The following is a 7303-nucleotide window of genomic DNA, read 5'->3' on the forward strand; positions in this document are numbered from 1 at the left end:
CGCTCAGGTCATGATCCCAGGATCCTGGGATCGAGCCCCGCATCGGGCTCTCTGCTCAGCAGGGAGCCTGCTTCCCTTCCTCTCTCTCTCTGCCTGCCTCTCTGCCTACTTGTGATCTCTGTCTGTCAAATAAATAAATGAAATCTTAAAAAAAAAAAATTAGTCCCCCAAACTTCTAAGCATGTAGAGGGCCTAAATTCTCCCCCGATCTGCATTCTCCGAGGAGGTTATTACTGGCTATGCCTGTCATCTGCTGCATAAAGAGGAAAAAACGAAATGTCTCAGATTGAGAAAGATTAAAAATCAAGAGACAATTCAGAGTACTAAATCTACTGAGGAGTGCAAGGAGGGCTAAACATAACTTAACAGCAGCAAAGCCATTTGAACCAGGGTGTTTGGGAAGAGGAAAGTCAGAGTCAGAAGAGTCTCGGGCTACCATGAGTGGAGTCCTTTGCAAGGAATGGGGAAGAAACTTCTGTTAAGAGTTGTCACAGGATGGGGCCGCCCGGGTGGCTCAGTTGGTTGAGCAACTGCCTTCGGCTCAGGTCATGATCCCAGAGTCTGGGGATCAAGTCCCACATCGGGCTCCCAGCTCCATGGGGAGTCTGTTTCTCCCTCTGACCTTCTCTCCTCTCATTCTCTCTCTCTCTCTCTCAAATAAGTAAATAAAATCTTTAAAAGAAAGGAGAAACAAATGACTACCATTGCAGAAGTCCTGGCCAAGTAGGCACATTTTTTGAAAAAAAAAAAAAAATCCAAACTATTATTGATGGAAATACAAGAGATGGAAGCTACAGGAAATAAAATAACTTGTTCCCTGTCTGACATTTCTCATAAATGCATCTAGGGCTTCCTGACCCACATTGCTCCATTTGAGAAATCTCCCCTAAGACAGTTCTCCAATTTTTATAACTTTGAATTGATGCATATTAAAAAGAATAATTTCTGGCTGTGTGGCTGTTGCTTTTAACTTTATCCTGGTTTGCCTTAAGTCAAAAAGATATTAAGAGTCCATTAATGTAACAAAGGAAAACAGAAAATTGTTGAAATTATCATTATGGTATCTAAGCATTCCTCCCAGTAGGGGAAAGCGGTTTGAAGTACTAAACAAATACCTTCATCCTCCTTGTCCAAATGCTAAAATAATTGAAAGAAAGACTTAGACATCAGAGAGAACAAAAAGGCAGCTTTAACTGCAAAAAAAGGAAACAAAAACAGAAAGCAAAGCAAGCAAAAAAATCCAATTTGGACAATGTGATTTAATATCTGTGATACAATGATATTGTTAATGTTTTATTCCCATCACAGGAGGAGGGAAAAAAAAAAAAAAAAAAACAACCAAAGACTTCCCTTGTGGAAGTCTGTCTAACAGAAAATAGAAGCTTCCTGCCAACGGGTTGAGTCTAAAAGTGGAAAGTAGGAGGTTGGAAGTGGGCACCCTTCGGGATATTTTCCAGATTCATCAATCAGATAAGTAACTTCTGTCCCCACGTGCAGACTGATTGAAGATGGGGAAGAAGTTAGGGCCCTTCTGCATGCATCGGCTAATAGTGAGAAAGTTGTAAACCCATCTGCACTACTGGGAAAATAACTCCCAATATACATCCTTTCAAAGGTAAGAGGGTAGGCCTACTACTATGCTCCAAAGCATTATTCAGAGGCACACTTGTTGCCTTTCTGATGTGGTCCTGTGTTAGATATATCTAATAAACCTCCTCTGAGGTTTATTAGATGTATTTTGGTAGATCAGAACCAACTGGGTCCTGATCTCAGAAGAATGTTTGGTGGCAAAGCTCTTAGCAAGGGGCCTGGGGCTCCTAATCCATGATAATTAAACACTCCAGACTCCTACTGCTTCTGCCTGTCATTTTGTTTTCTTGTTTTTTGAAATTTTTTTTTTTAAATCTGATGCTGCTTTTACATCTTGAATTAATTATTCTTCCAAAGCTCCTTGATTTGTTTGTCTCATGTAGGGAGAGACAGGTACGAGAGTTAATTAAATATCCTCTTGTCAGACAGCTGATGAAATCTTCAGTACCACTGGTTCTGGTGTGTGTGTGTGTGTGTGTGTGTGTGTGTGTGTGTGTGTTTTCTTAACTTACTCTTCTCCTAGGTGACTGAAAGGCCTTATTGGACTCCTTATTTATTTTAACGTCTGGGTGGATTTTGAAAAGATCAGGCCACAGGAGCACAGGACCAAGGTGGCAGTGGGTGTCTAACCGGGTGATTTATCTGACAATGCTCACAACTAATTAGAACTGTGTCATCGCCAAAACCTCTTTCCTTAGCTCTGCACAAAGATGCTGTTACCTCCAGATCTTTTTCATTGTGTCCTTTGTGCTGATAGGGATGGACACAGCCCATTGCCTACAAGGATATAGGAGGCTGTTGGAGAGAATTGTGTTGCTACAAGAAGAACAAGATTATTACAAGAGCAAATATCTGGGTGAGGGATAGGGAGTGAGTGATTGGGAGACTGGCAGCGCTTAAACACCATCTGGGAGGAGAGAGCACTTTTTTTTTTTTTTAAACTTTATGTGCAACAAAGAATAATTTCCAGGCTTTTTAGTATCTACAGTCACAGATATTATTTCCTTATTCTAGTGAGTTTATTTACTTAGAAAAGGGTATATATGCTGTCTTTGGGGCAAGGACAGATGAGAGGGAAAAGATCAGATATAAGATTCTTCGAAATAATCCCTAATGTTATTTAAGAGATGATCTCTTGTCCCTGGAAAGTTAAATCATGGTTTATTACAATAGCCAGAAGTTACATATAAGCCATGTGCTCTTATTCCTTTTACGGAAGGATGTAATTTCTCAAGATAAGTTATTTATTTCCTGTTTCACAATCCCCAAGAAGAGGTGCCTTGTATTTCTTCATTTGAAATAATGAGGATGATTTTTTTCCACATCATGAAAAAAATAATAAAATCCTCAGAAATCACGAAATCCAGGGCTGCCTTGTCTGGTATCCCTTCCCTCAGTCATGCAGTGGGATTTTGGGATTCATCATCTACATGTCTTGAAAAATATTATTTTTTACTGTGAGGTGTATAGGCCTCTAAAATCACCCCCAATCTTGGCTCCTTCATCAATTAACCAAAAGATCACCTGTATCACAAAGTTTTCCCTACTTATTCTAGCTTTAAGTCATCTTTCTTTGAACTCCAATAATCTATAGCTTGACCTCACCTATAATACTTTCCACACATTGTCTTTGACAAAGCTATTTTAGTCTGCTCCCTATTTTCTTTGGTACATATATTTCTTAAGAGGACGAACTCTGTCTTAAGTGTACCATTGTATAAATCCAACATCCATTCGGCAAGGTCCTGATCTCTTGGGATTTATCTCTAATTGGAGGCAGGGGTGAGAAATATAGAAAAAAAATAAAGACACAAATAAACATATTCATTGCTGTGAATTCTGAAAAAATGAAATAAAACAGTGATATGGTAGAGAGTGACCTGAGGAGGAGGGTTTTGTATGAGAGAAAGCAGGCAGCAGTAGGTTGAAGAGTCAGGGAAGGCCAGTCTGAAGGCCAAGTTGAGGCCTCAGTGAAGAGAAATGATAGGGAATGTCAATATCTGGGATCAGGTGTTTTTAGGAAAAAGAAACAGAAAGAGCAAGCCCCTTAGCTAGCCATGAGCTGGGAATGCACTCCAACAGCAACCAACACCGGTGTGTGTGGCCAAGCTTCTTTGGGGCATGGGCACCAGGGAGCAGAGCAGGCAAGCCCTGTGGGCTATGGGAAGGAAGATGTTAAGCAGAAGGGAGACACAGCTTGATTTTCATTGTTGAAGATGGCTCTGTGTAGAACAGAATTGTAAGCGAGGTAGGACAAGAGCAAGACCAGGAATGAGGATGAGGCCCCAGTCCAGGTGAGAGTAGTTGGGGCCTGGGCTAGAGGGGACAATAATAACATCTGGCACTGAGCTTTGGGGAACAAATAAATGGGTGAGTAAAACAATGCAATGAAGATGATAAACTTGAAATTGTGTGCCACCTCAGAAAACCACTTCTCTATGAATGTTGCCACCACAAATAGAGTGAAATATTCGAGAAAGCACAGGCTGGTCCTAGGATATCATTATACTCTCAGTGCCTATGAAGTCATGCATAGGTGGTGTTCAGTTAATGTTTGAGGGTGCTACTAATGACAGAATCATTCAGCACCCTTCAACTGACCATTCAGAAACTTGATTGGGGGAAATTACCCAATGAATAAATCCTCGCTAGGTAATCTCGAATCACACCTGGGTGGGGCGTAATCTCTCTGGGATCGTGACACTTGCCCTCCTGCTCAGGAATCCTGACCCTTATCCATTGATCTTATTTACATTGGTATTTTTGACAATCCGTTCTCAGCCCAAGGATGGTGACAGGTGGATATGCTAATAGTTGGTTCTTTCTGGGCTTGGCACTACCCTTCATTCCTAAAAAGAAAGATGCCATGTCTGTAAAATACATTTTTATTTCTTTTGCATTATCCAGTAAGAATAAGATGAGCCAAACCACTTAACTGCGTTAGAGCTATGGCATTCAGTGACCCTGACTGCTCCGTTAACCTGAGCTGAATGTGAACAATGACCTCAAGGTCAAGATTTTCATTGGCCCTTCCTAAATGCCTAACCTCAGATTCCCCCAGGATCTTGAATGTTTGCTTTGCAAATAGAAATGTCAAAAGGTCTATTTATATATGTGTATTTAGTGACCCAGCAGAAAAATTTCAGCCAAGAACTTATTTATTGGGGGAATGGTTCTACTCTCCGAATCAGCTGAAGGGATGTGGATAACTGTGGAAGATGGTCCTGGTTTCCTAAAAGGCATTGCCCTCGGCCCTCTGTCTCACCTTGTCAGTAGACATGCTGTGCCCTGCTTTGAGCTGGAGGATGAGCAGCCCCGTTTACTGCTTTGGGACAACGCGATGTGAATCAGCCACGAGACAGAGATTTTTATAGATGTTTTATTAATGTGTCCCTTGACTGTTCATTTGCTAAGGGTTTACAAATGCTTTATCAATTATTAATGGTCTTGATACCTAGCTTTAAAAAAAAAAATCCTTAAAGTTGGGAAAGATACGGGCACTGAATAATTCACACCCGCTGCCACTTCTACGAGACTAATGCCTTTTAACAGATAAGGCCAGAGTAATCTGGATTAAATTTGTTTATCTCTGGGTCTGTTTCCTTTTCATTCCTCTCAAAAATGGAGACTCCACCTTGAAGAACAAGGCCTATCATCTGGTTGTTAAAATTGAAACCAGGGAGCCAGGACTTTCATGGTTTCAAGCTAATGTTTCTCCTGACCTTGGGTAACTGTTGGAAAGTCATTTAATAGGTCTCTCTTCTTGACATTTTCAGATTTCTCTGGCTTTATTCTGCTACTCATTTCTCAATGAATTATTGAAGATGAATTTAACCAGCCACCCATTAGTTTGCACTTTTCTCACTCTTCATATATCACTCTGGCTTTTTTCCTTGCAGAGATTGAACCATGACTACCATGGCATCCTGACTCTTGGTAGATGCTTTTCTGATTTCTCACTACTTCACACTTCCATTTTTTTTTTTTTTATTCATTGTAAAACTTGTGGCTATCATCATGCACTTAAAACCTTTAATAAAAATATGGATTTCGGGGGCCCCTAGGTGGCTCAATTGGCTGAGCATTTCTTAGCTCAGTCAGGTCTTGAGACCCCGCATTGGGCTCCACGCTGGGCATGCAGCCTATATAAAAAAATAAAAATATGGATTTTTAATTATTTTTATAGGTATTGGTAAATCTTTGCATAATCCTGTGAGAAAGGGGGGCACTTAGAAAACTGAAAAGGAGCTGAACTGGCATAGTGAGGAATTCACTTCTCCCAGTAATTTTGTTTCGGGGACATTCTCCAGGATCACAATACTCAAGCCGTCTTACTTCACCAATACTACAATGCAAGACATATCAACAGTTTATTGGTATTTGAAATGGAATGAACTTTTAACCAAATGCAGTCAGAAATCAAAGAGCATTTTGCATTGTGTGTATGTGTCTAAATGTATGGATTTTTCAAGGTCAAGAAGCACAGTGCATTTTCAGATAGATCAACTTCAAGATAGAAGGCATTTAGAGTGGGAAAGCATTTAGGATGGGCAGCAGAGTTCATCAAGATGATACTAGCTGGTCAGAGCTCCTTCTTCGAGTTTTAGGATGTGGGCCTAGGGCAACTAACCTAGTGATAGAAATTGGTCTAGACAAGCACAACCCGGGGAGTCCAAGACAATGGGTTTATTGCAGGAGACCCAACACGGGTGAAAGGGCATAGCAACAAAGAAGTTGTAAAACAGACATTCTTGCATCTGAGTTCTTACATATTAGAATATGAGAGGATCCCAATTAGTAGTCAGCAATGTGAAGAATTTAGATTCAACACAGTGATGTAGGGAACTGGAGAGGGTCCATATAGTATCTGGTGGATATTACAGACTGGTCTGGAATTCCTTCCAATGGTAGATATTACAGACTGGTCTGGAATTCCTTCCAATGGACTGAAAGTGTCTCACAAGGAGAGTTCTACATCTGTCTACTTTAGTATCAACTCCAAGGCAAGGCAGAAGCACAGACCTGGGAACACCTGGGTGGCCCAGTCAATTGAGCAGCTACCTTTGGCTCAAATCATGACCCCAGGGTCTTGGGATAGAGCCCCCTGCAGGCTCCTTGCTCAGCAGGGAGTCTCCTTCTCCCTCTCCCTCTGCCAGCTCCCCTTGCTTGTGCTCTGTCTCTTGCTATTTCTCTGTCAAATAAATATATGTAAGAAGAGAAAGACACTCTAACTAGAAATGAAAGAAAGAAAGAGAAAGAAAGAAAGAAAGAAAGAAAGAAAGAAAGAAAGAAAGAGAAAGAAAGGAAGGAAGGAAGGAAGGAAGAAAGAAAGAAAGAAAGAAAGAAAGAAAGAAAGAAAGAAAGAAAGAAACAAGCAAGCTCAGACCTATGGACCAACTCAGTGACCCAGCTAGAGCAGACACCTGCCATTGGGGCTGAAATCCCAGGACGTCTGTTTCAGTACCAAAGCTGTGTTCTTCACTCTGCTCACCCAATCAAATTCCTCACCAAATGGAAGCCTGGCCTGAACCTGAAGTTGATCCTTCTGAGTTGGGCCTTAGGTTACCAGTTGTTATCTCCAAAGGACTTTATTGCTGCCCTCATTTCTCTACATTTATGCCACATTTCTGTTAACTCCCTTTTCTTGCTAAGCCTTGGCAAAATCTTTCCCAGCATCCCATGTGACTCACAGATTTGGACAGTCAACACTGAC

This window comes from Enhydra lutris, unplaced genomic scaffold (assembly GCF_002288905.1).
Source record: "Enhydra lutris kenyoni isolate GAN:26980312 unplaced genomic scaffold, ASM228890v2 scaffoldscaffold11, whole genome shotgun sequence".
NCBI lineage: Eukaryota > Metazoa > Chordata > Mammalia > Carnivora > Mustelidae > Enhydra > Enhydra lutris.